The sequence below is a fragment of the Limulus polyphemus genome, unplaced genomic scaffold, assembly GCF_000517525.1.
Source record: "Limulus polyphemus unplaced genomic scaffold, Limulus_polyphemus-2.1.2 Scaffold2734, whole genome shotgun sequence".
NCBI lineage: Eukaryota > Metazoa > Arthropoda > Merostomata > Xiphosura > Limulidae > Limulus > Limulus polyphemus.
In genome coordinates this window covers 22,301-33,232 of record NW_013668344.1, presented here as the reverse complement: position 1 = coordinate 33,232, position 10,932 = coordinate 22,301, and the positions used below count along the sequence as shown (strand labels likewise).

The 10,932-nt window shown below is 31.9% G+C and overlaps 1 protein-coding gene across 2 annotated transcripts in view; it reads right to left on the bottom strand.

The window, feature by feature from the left end:
- Nucleotides 1–10,932, bottom strand: part of LOC106467767 (beta-1,3-galactosyltransferase 5-like) — a 31,535-nt gene that overhangs the window by 3,712 nt on the left and 16,891 nt on the right. Inside the window, exon 1 of one of the 2 annotated variants that reach the window (XM_013928143.2) lies at nt 2,892–2,992. The exons of the other annotated variant lie outside the window; for it this stretch is intronic. The gene's annotated coding sequence lies outside the window, so the exon portion shown is untranslated. Of the gene's footprint in view, nt 1–2,891; nt 2,993–10,932 lie in introns of those variants that run through there. 2 annotated transcript variants of the gene reach the window in all.

Below are 10,932 nucleotides of genomic sequence, written 5' to 3'. Positions count from 1 at the left end.
CGCCTTTCATGAGTACATTTAGGTTGAGACTTCGTATCACACTACAAGAAATGATCCGGATCGTTGATCATTGTAGATCTGAGAAGGATTTTCTGAGTTTTTGAAGGTAAAAGTTTACATTATCCCATATAAACGAATGCAATCTCGAAAAGGAAAGGGGAGGGGGGAATATGCAGTTTCTCTGATTGCTCATATTTATCTTCGGAAAGGCAACTGCACGGGTGAAATTTAACAATATGTGTAGCGTAGAGCACATGGCAGTTATCATAGATGAACTAAGAAATAAATTTTCATGATAACACACCTGAATAAAATATACAAAGTAATCTATTATAAACAGAAAAACTTGGGTAAAAAAACTTGCCTAGTTGTTTTACTGACCTGTGAAAGACTAAGTTGAGCCTCAGGAGGGCGACAAAGTAGGCCTAACGTGAAATTAGTTCTGTTGTTGGTGTTTATTGGCGCAAAGAAACTTGGCCATCTGCGCAATGAGTTCTGTTTAACACGTTTTTCTTTATTTTGATTTGTCATATCTATGTACCATTTTTTTTAAAAAAGTGATCCGAAGACCTATGGTCTGAAATGTAAACAAACATCAGACAAGATTTAAAGGTGAAGGTTAATAGAAGTTTCTCAATTTATAATTTTACTGATGATTCGCCAATACAACTTCTGAGGTCTAATGTTTGATGAATTTTTTTCAACATATAACTTATTTTATTTATCATAATTGATTTTATTTACACACTAGAAGAGTTTATTTGGCACCGTTTAAAGAACGGGTTTTCCTCCCTCCAATCATAGAGTCCTGTCGCATCACATAAGATATATGTTATGCATTAACTATATAAAATTTAAAAGTTAATCATTTGCTTACTAGGCCTATTTCTTAAAGTAGATATCGTTCTGGAAGGCTAAAAAAAGCAAAATGGTGTAGTTGTTGTTTTAGCACAAAGCTACACAGTGGGCTATGTGTGCGCTGTCACCATAAGGATTCGAACCACAGATTTTAACGTTGTAAATCCATAAACATACCGCTTATCCAACGGAAAGGAGAAATATAAGGAGGTATGTATCTGCACTGCTAGACTTTGATATTACCACTTTAGGCCTAGCTGTACCTACAGCAATAATAAGAATGCTGGAAACTTAAAAGTGTGAAAACGAACTAACCTTGGTCAAAAATATAGTGAATTACCAACTCCAGAGTTTAATGAGAAATAAATAAATAAAGATATTTATCCTTATAAAACTCCATGTATCGTTGTCTGTTGCTTAGTCTAGTCTTTGATAAAGATAAAATAAATAGGTAAATAATTAAAATATTTGTTTGTTATGGATTTCGCGCAAAGCTACACCAGGACTATCTGCGCTAGCCGTCACTAGTTTAGCAGTGATAGACTAGAGGGACGGCAGCTAGTCAACACCACCCACTATCAACAATTGGCCTACTTTTTTCACAACGAATATTGGGATTGATCGTCACATTTTAACGCCCCCACGGCTGAAAGGATGAGCACGTTAGGCGAGGAGATTGAAACCCGTGACCCGCAGATTGCGAGTCGAGCGCCCTAACCATCAGGCCACGTCAGACCTATTAATTACATAGTGTAAGATGTTATATGATAGATGTCAATTGTCACAATCGGTTTATTTTCCTACTTTACGCAAAAAACTTAAGGATTAATTCTGGAAATCGAATAATCATTCGAATGTGATCACACAAAAAAACATATACAATAAATTCCATGTCATGCGTTATCTATAATCCTAAAAATATATACCTTTCTTTGAAAGATTACTTACCTGTGAACATTTAATCACAGAAATTACCTTCACTTTTCGAGTCCTTAAAATAAATCTATTGTATAATCTCAATCCAAAGATTGATCTAAAATACAACACTATTATCACAGAAAGACAGCTTGGAACAAGTGAAAGAGTCCATAAAAAGTATCATTATACAAAGACAATATGGTTCAAGTCAAGGAGTATATAAATACTATTATTACAGAAAGACAGCTTGGAACAAGTGAAGGAGTCTATAAAAAGTATCATTATACCAAGACAATATGGTTCAAGTCAAGGAGTATATAAACAGTATTATTACAGGAAGACAGCTTGGAACCAGTGAAGGAGTCTATAAAAAGTATCATTATACCAAGACAATATGGTTCAAGTTAAGGAGTATATAAACTATTATTACAGAAAGACAGCTTGGAACAAGTGAAGGAGTCTATAAAAAGTATCATTATACCAAGACAATATGGTTCAAGTCAAGGAGTATATAAACACTATTATTACAGAAAGACAGCTTGGAACAAGTGAAAGAGTCTATAAAAAGTATCATTATACCAAGACAATATGGTTCAAGTCAAGGAGTTTATAAACAGTATTATCACAGAAAGATAGTTGGCACACAATTAGTATAAAAGCAGCGATCATTACACCAAGTTATTATTTTTAAATATACCTATATTTTTATTAGCACCTTAAAACCCTTAATTTATCTGAATTTTGTATATTTAAAGCTATATCTTATCTGGATAGTTATAAAAGTTAATAACAATTATATTATGGTCTTTTAAACTGTTATCTTTATAACATTGTTTAAAACTAGAAAACATGTTTTCCTTAACATAAGAACATGTTTTTTGTTACTAAGCGCAAAAATCCTTAATGGGCTATTCATGCTCTTTCCACCACGGGTATCTAAACCTGGTTTTTAGCGTTACAGACTTATCGCTGTGTTCCTGAGGGATTGTAAGGAAAAGCACCAAGTTTAGTATTTTCACGAGAATAATTTCAAACCTGTACACGCTTCTATGAAATACGAGAAGCTAACATTATAACATAGTACATACGTATATATCCTTACATATATTACAAACCTTGTATATTCTTGTTCTATAAGTCATTGAAAAAGCACATCTTTCACATTTGTTCTAGCGATATCATTGTTCCTCACCTACTTTTACATATGTTATCTCTACATTGAAACACCTGTTTACTAGTATGGTGTAGATTAAACATTAACAGCAGGAAAACATGGCCATTGACTTTGCTTGCGCTTATCAATATTATAGCTTGTAGCAACAGGTGATTTTCTATTGAAACGTTCCCGCGTTGTTTTATTAAATTTCAGGATGTGTGTACTAACTGTTAAGTATCGTATAACACACTTGTATGTTTGTACTGGTAACGTTTGTGATTTTATGCTTTACAGTATTCTTCGCTCTCCAATAAACAATGACTTAGAGCGGGAAACATTATGGGATATATTATAACTGTTTTTTGTTCAGTATAATGTGGATTTCTTGAATGGATTCAGAGGATCTTCTAAGTTTATAAATTAATGAATTATCGCCCAACACTACGAAAATGGGTTATTTAGCCTATAGAGGTGTAATAGTGCAGGTGTTTAGGGTGTTTTTCAATCTAAACAGCACCTTATACATCCTTGAGCTAATCAGCTAAGACAGAGATCCATGGTATTCAGGTTAATCACTCTGAGTTACTGGTCAGAACGAAGGTAACTAGTAAGCAGCCATAGCCGCCACAAGGGTTATGTCCAACTTCGAACTAAGTAACGGGATTGACTGTCACTTTCATAACTCTCACAAAGTCGAAAGTATGGAGCGTCGTTCAGCAGCATCAAAGCACGAACTTTGGTTTTTCTCATCCACAGCCTGGTATGATAGCTGCTAGGCCATATCGGGCCTATTTAATATGTAATTTCAATATAATTAAAACAAAATGTATGCTTTTTTATTAAAAAAATAAAACAATTCATTTTAACTTGTGTATTCATAATAATAGGTGTATAAATATAAAATCGGAAATGTTAACAACTTGAAAGAGTAGATTGTTATAAAATATTTGGCTTAGGAATTGTTAACATTTCAACTGGATATAGTATATTAATGATTTGGCAAAAACACTGAGATTTATATTCTTTCAAATTTAGTGTTCGAGAATTTTTTTAACATTCAGATGTCAAAAAGTATTTATTTTTCATTGATACAGCCAATATTTCAGTGTGGAATTTTTATACGTGTGTCTGGGGAACTTCTCCATCTACGGTAAAGCTATTTGTTTCATTGGAGAATAATAAGTATAAAACAATAATAGCAAGAAAATAGAAAAAAAAATGCAACAATTTTATAAAAGTATATTTAATAATCTTATTTCTGAAGATGTTTATTAATATATAGAATATTATTCTTTATAAAGAATAAAGGTTATTACGTACAAATAAAACATCATGTTTATCCTAATATAATACTGTAATTGACATTTAAGTACATGCATTATATGTTTACCATTTATATTATACCTGTATATATATATGGATTTTTATCGGAATATCAAAAGCGGATACCCCAGACCAGTCAAGTAAGCTGGAGAAATCTTGTAGTGATAGTCCGAGCCGTCTAGGCATAACCCCGCTGACGTGTGCAAGTAGGTTGGTAATTGACGAAAAAGTTGCTGTTTTAGAAATTTTTGAATTGTCATACCGGAAATATTAGCGACTTTTTAAATGTATTATTAGTATATATGCGCATAAAACATCGTAACCAATATTTTGAATAGTTGGTTCTTTGCTTAGAAATTCGATAGGGTGGTTTTTCGGCGCGTGAATTATTTGGAACCCTTGTCGATCCCTATTATTAACTACTACCGTACTTAAAATTTTCACAAAACAATACAAATTGAATCATAATTAGCCTCAGAGATTTTAGCTTACTAATACCTTAAATCTATTTATATTATTTTTATTTTCACACTGAAAAATAAATTATTAAATGTTTTGGTGCTAAATGACATAAACATAATCTCCTATAATATTTTTTTTCAACCCAATTCAAAATGGATAGACACGCGACATTTTCTAAAGGTAAAGTATATACTTTATATAGGTATAACATAAAAGTAAACAAACAAGAGTATTAAAAATTATGAATTTTAAAATGAAGTAGGGATCCTGCTACAAAAAATAATGAAACAATAATTAAAACCACAATCACAGATTTATAAAATTTAATCCCTACTTTAGCAGCTTTATACACTTATCTATAGGTCAAATTAAAGATTAAATTTAATAAATTTGTGATTGTGGTCTTAATTCTTGTAAACATTATAGTTCTCAGGGATATGGCTATAGTGAAAGTTTATAGATGTTGTGTTCATTCCATGGGCATATAAAAACTGAACAAATAAATAGGAAACAAATTATAATTTTAACGAAAAGTAGGGATCGTTGGTTATTCGTAAAATTGCTAAAAGAAGTATCTAGAACAAAATAAATACCGCAATAAAAAGTACTAGACTGCTTCATTTAGCTATACGGACCACAATGCCAACCAAAGTAGGGATTGAAAATCGTTTTAAAATATATCCTACTAGTATCACTTTACTTATGTGTGTACTTTTTATTGAAGTATTTATTTTGTTTTCGATACTTCTTATAGCAATTCTATGAATAACCAACGACCTCTACTTTCCGTTAAAATTTTAATTTTTTTTCTATTGATATAATAAAAATATAATGATGGAGATAAACAGAATAGAAGTTCTTAGAGGTGTATTTTCACTTTTCTTGGTCTCAATATCCTCACTTTAATAGCTTTTCAAGCAGAACTTTCTGTGTGTAATCCATATCTATCTAAATAATAAACAGTTTTTGTCTTCGTGTCACGCTGTCATAAGCGCCTTTTGTGGCGAGTTTGAAAACTAATAGCAATAGTTAACCGGTCGGAGGTAGCAAGAAGAATATCCATCAAAATTCAAGGTAAATTTTAATTTTGAAATCTATTTAAAACTATTAACAATAGAAACTTTATTATATAAAGTTACTTATGTTTTTCAGTTTAGAATTCATTTGTTTTGTTGAAATTAGTTCTTACATTACAAAATAATTTTTACTATTGTAAGTCCATTAAATTATATATATGTTTGAAATAGATCCTCCAAATAAGTTAAATTAAAGTTTAAACGCATTCTTAAAAACAACTGATTATATTAATAAAAATACCATTAATTGTAGCACGTAAATCAAACTGTCAGTTCTTCATTTCATAACGTTAAACAATATACTCCCATGAAAGTTGAAAAGCTATATTTAAAAAGTTTTAAGTTGTGAATAAATATTAATTAATAAATACTCAAATAGAAGAAACACCAGAAGAAAGAAAATGGCGTTTGATCAACTTTACATGGCCTTTTCCAGATGTACGTCCAAAGAAAAAATGAAGGAAAAATTATTGATTCACAGCTCCAAGAGAAATTGAAAAATACTGATGGTATTTCCACTGTCAGTGTTGTGTATAAAGAAATATTATGAAACATAAACGTGATTTTTAATGTAAAATGTTGTTAGTTAATTTATAGCAATCTTTACAGAGTTTTCTTTACACCCGACATTTTTGAGGAACCATATACTAGTTTTTTTATAATTATTGTTATTGAAATGTAAATTTCAAATCTTTTTTAGGTTTTTGGTCATTTGCCGAATGTTTCTGCATCTATTACAAGTTGGCACTCGTAGATATGGTATCACCAATTTCTTGACATATCATGAACCAGACCAAATCCTCTTGTTTTAGACTCTCTTTCTTTATATTAGACATATTCCTAAGCAGTCATTTTATAACTATATTGTAGCATGTCCCACTGTTCCAATTCGCAATACAAGCATAAAAAATGTTATGTTTTATGTAGAACATGTGGCAATTACACCCCCCCGTGGGCTAGGGCTAAGTATGCGGACTTTCAATAGGAAAAATCCGGGGTTTGATGCCCCTCGATGGACAGAATTCAAACAACCCATCTTGCAGTAAGAAACTACAACAATAGCACATACATTCAACGCGTTCTTTTATATGTGCTTGTTAGGCTTTTACACCATTAAGAAGCTTGGCTTGTTTTATAGATGAAAGATTATGATTACACAAAAATTTATTATCATTATCCATTTTAATAACTTTAATTTAAAATTTATGATAACTAAATGTTCGTTGTTTTTCTTAAGGTTAACTTAGTATCAGTTGTTACTAGTGTTACGTCTCCGTTTGTTAATTGATTTTCCGTAACTTCGTCCCGACGAAACTTTAGCGACACAAGTCCTTACTTAATAAAACTGGTTTATTCTTTCTGAATATGACTTTACCGATACACTTATTTTCAACAGTCGCTCTTTTACAAACGTTTTAACAACGAACGTTAACTTCAACAATACTTCCTGACTGCAGATCAATTACTCACTGTCTACACACACACATTGTCACGTCACGCCGTGACCATCTTATATATACCAGACCATCTTCCAATCTAGTAAATGCTAGAGCACTCCCGAAGGAACGGGATAGTTCTAGAAAGCAGATGACGTGACACTAGTCACGTGACCTCGCTGACGCAACACTAGTTTGGTGTTCTGGCCAGCTCGTTCTTCATATATAAACATAAGCAGATTATTGTCATCAACGATCTCCAAAACGAAAGACATTATTCTTTAAAATATTTTTTTTGTCATATTATTACCATAATTATTATACAAGATAAATACTACTTAAATGTAATTATATTTTCTATTCGTGTATAAAAAGCCGAATTTTTCTGCTTATTCTTATTTTTGAATATTTGCGCAAAGTTACACAAGGGTTGCTCCGTGTTACAGTTATCATGTTGGACTGCAGTTACATGTTGGATGTATGTTCAAATGTGAACTTTATATTAACTATACATTGTCTTTCTGAAGTAGTCTATAATTTCTCCTCTATGTGAATTTTTTAAAAAATATTATCGTTAAAAGTGGTAAATAAAAAACCTTGGAGAAACGTAGCTTTCACACTTTTTAACTTTTTTGTTTCTTGCAATTAAAGTTTTAGTAGTTACAGTAGCATATTAGGTAGATTTTGTGTGGCAGATGCCCTTCCGACAAATTGGTAATGTAAAATGGCTGAATGTATTGGGCGCAGTAACCTTGGATGAAGTGATGGGTCCAATCTGTTTAGGTAAATCTCTTTCATGTAAATATCTAATCTCATTATTGACCAATCAACGTTTGAAGCACCATATTTTCCAGGATCAATGTAGAACTAGAAGGTTGAGTAAGTTCAAACCCATATGGTGGTGTGACCAATCAATATCGTCTACTGACCATGGGAAGTCGGATGATTCTTAGCGGGTCCTCCCTGATATATTGGATTTCATCACACAAGGAATGAGGGAAGTCTTGGGAGTTTAATAGAGAGCCTGTCACTCAGTAGAAAGTGTTCAGTCACAAAATCACTAGGAAAAACAAACTGAACACATGATGGGAGTTATAGAGCCTTCGCCAGGAACACGCTTTGAAACTAAATTATTATTTTTTTCATTTGTGGAGTTGCTAATAATATATACATACACACGTGATATTCGTGATACAAATCACACCTGACTGCACATTGTTTTTACGTTATTTTCAATTAGTCGAACAAGAGGATGTAAAAAAAAAAGACATTGTAAATCTATCTTTTGTTTGCCACACATGGCTTCAAAGAAAGTTTTTGGTTCCATACCAGACCTTGTCAGCTGCACTGAAAACTTTGTCAGACAAAAGTGTTCAAATATTTTATATATGTAGTCGGAAAAACAATTGATATTATGGTGTTGAACATCGTTTACATGCTTCAGTTCATGTTACTCCAAGTTATACATTGTTTACATTCAGTCAATTCATGTTACTCCGAGTTACACATTGTTGATATAATCTACTATGGTGTTGATTACCGTTTACGTACAGTCACTTTTGTTACCCCCCAAGTTACACATTGTTGATTTAATATATTTCTAATACAATTTTGTTACTCCAAGTTATACATTGTGAATATACGTAATCTATTATGGTGTTGAATATCGTTTACATACAGTCACTTTTGTTACCCCCAAGTTACACATTGTTGATATAATATATTTCTAATACAATTCATGTTACTCCAAGTTACACATTGTGAATATAATCTATTATATATTGACGTACAGTCAATTCATGTTACTCCAAGTTATACATTGTGAATATAATCTATTATGGTGTTGAATATCGTTTACATACAGTCACTTCTGTTACTCCAAGTTACACATTGTGAATATAATTTATTATATATATTGACGTACAATCAATTCATGTTACTAATACAATTCTATTACTCCAAGTTGTACATTGTGAATATAATCTATTATATATTGACGTACAGTCAATTCATGTTACTCCAAGTTATACATTGTGAATATAATCTATTATGGTGTTGAATATCGTTTACGTACAGTCACTTCTGTTACTCCAAGTTACACATTGTTGATATAATCTATTCCTAATACAATTCTATTACTCCAAGTTACACATTGTGAATATAATTTATTATATATATTGACGTACAATCAATTCATGTTACTAATACAATTCTATTACTCCAAGTTGCACATTGTGAATATAATCTATTATATATTGACGTACAGTCAATTCATGTTACTCCAAGTTATACATTGTGAATATAATCTATTATGGTGTTGAATATCGTTTACGTACAGTCACTTCTGTTACTCCAACTTACACATTGTTGATATAATCCATTTCTAACACAAATATATCATCAAAACAAGTCATCGTCATTCTATTAATCTCTTCATCATTAAAAAAGAGCCAATAATGGCAATAAGGGCCAATGCTTGATTATTTGTGTTTTCAGTAACAGGAGAACCTTCTACCAGAACTCTTAGCTTTTTTCCATATCAATATATGAATAATGACATTCACGTGATTGTTAGTACTGAACACTGGTCCGTAGACTAACTTCCAGCCTCGTTTCTGTGACAGAATATCATTTATTTGGCTGCACCAAAACCTGCTTTGCGAAACGTTGGGAATTAAAGAAAAAAAAAGAAAAATAATGTTTTGCTTTCGTATTAATCTCATATTTTAATCTAAAACTCACGATTTGAGATATGTTGATTACACCAGTTAGGATCTAATTTCCTACCGACTTTCCTAGGAATGATCACAGCATAATTTCACGTTTTTACTGTTGTTCTCTTGGTTCAATGAACTACAACTTTGTATAATATATAATCAATAAACTAATCAAACTTACAAAAACCGATCTGGATTCACAGTTTAAGCCTCACTTTGTACTCTACCGAGTTTACATAGTTATTGTTTTAAATTTACAAATGGCCGACTATTCTAAACGGCGACTTCTGCCCCCTCTCTCGACGAAACACTGTAATAGCCTCTCCTTACGTCAGCTGTTTTAACATTCAGTACAAAGTCAGGTGTGTAAAGAGGTTGTCCTTTCGCATGTTGTCGTGGGCAGGTTTTAGCAAGGTCATTATGTGTATATTTCAAGATAATCAAGACACCTGGTAATGTGTCATGCAGTCAAAACAACCTGCTGCAGGACACTCTGTGTGTTATTAACAGGAGTGATAGTTTAGCGATTTTCCACTTTCTGTATCTCAGACTGTGGTAATCCAAACTATCATATATTTTCAGTGGATGTGTTCTACTGGACTCTTACTTCACATACCAAATTTTAAGACAATCCATTAACAAATATCTGAGATATAACATCTCCAATTTTGATTGAGTTTCTTCTTTTCTTTTTCTTCACACCAAAAGTGCAGAAACTTTATTTGATAGAAAAACATATTTAACTTTTATGGATATTTTTTTACATTTGATACATTGATAAATCTTTATAAGCTACAATTAGAAGTCTCATTTGATGTATGTTTGTTTTTTGTTTGTTTGTTTTTTGAATTTCGCGCAAAGCTACACTAGGGCTATCTGCGCTATCCGTCCCTAATTTAGCAGTGTAAGACTAGAGGGAAGGCAGCTAGTCATCACCACCCACCGCCAACTCTTGGGCTACTCTTTTACCAACGAATAGTGGGATT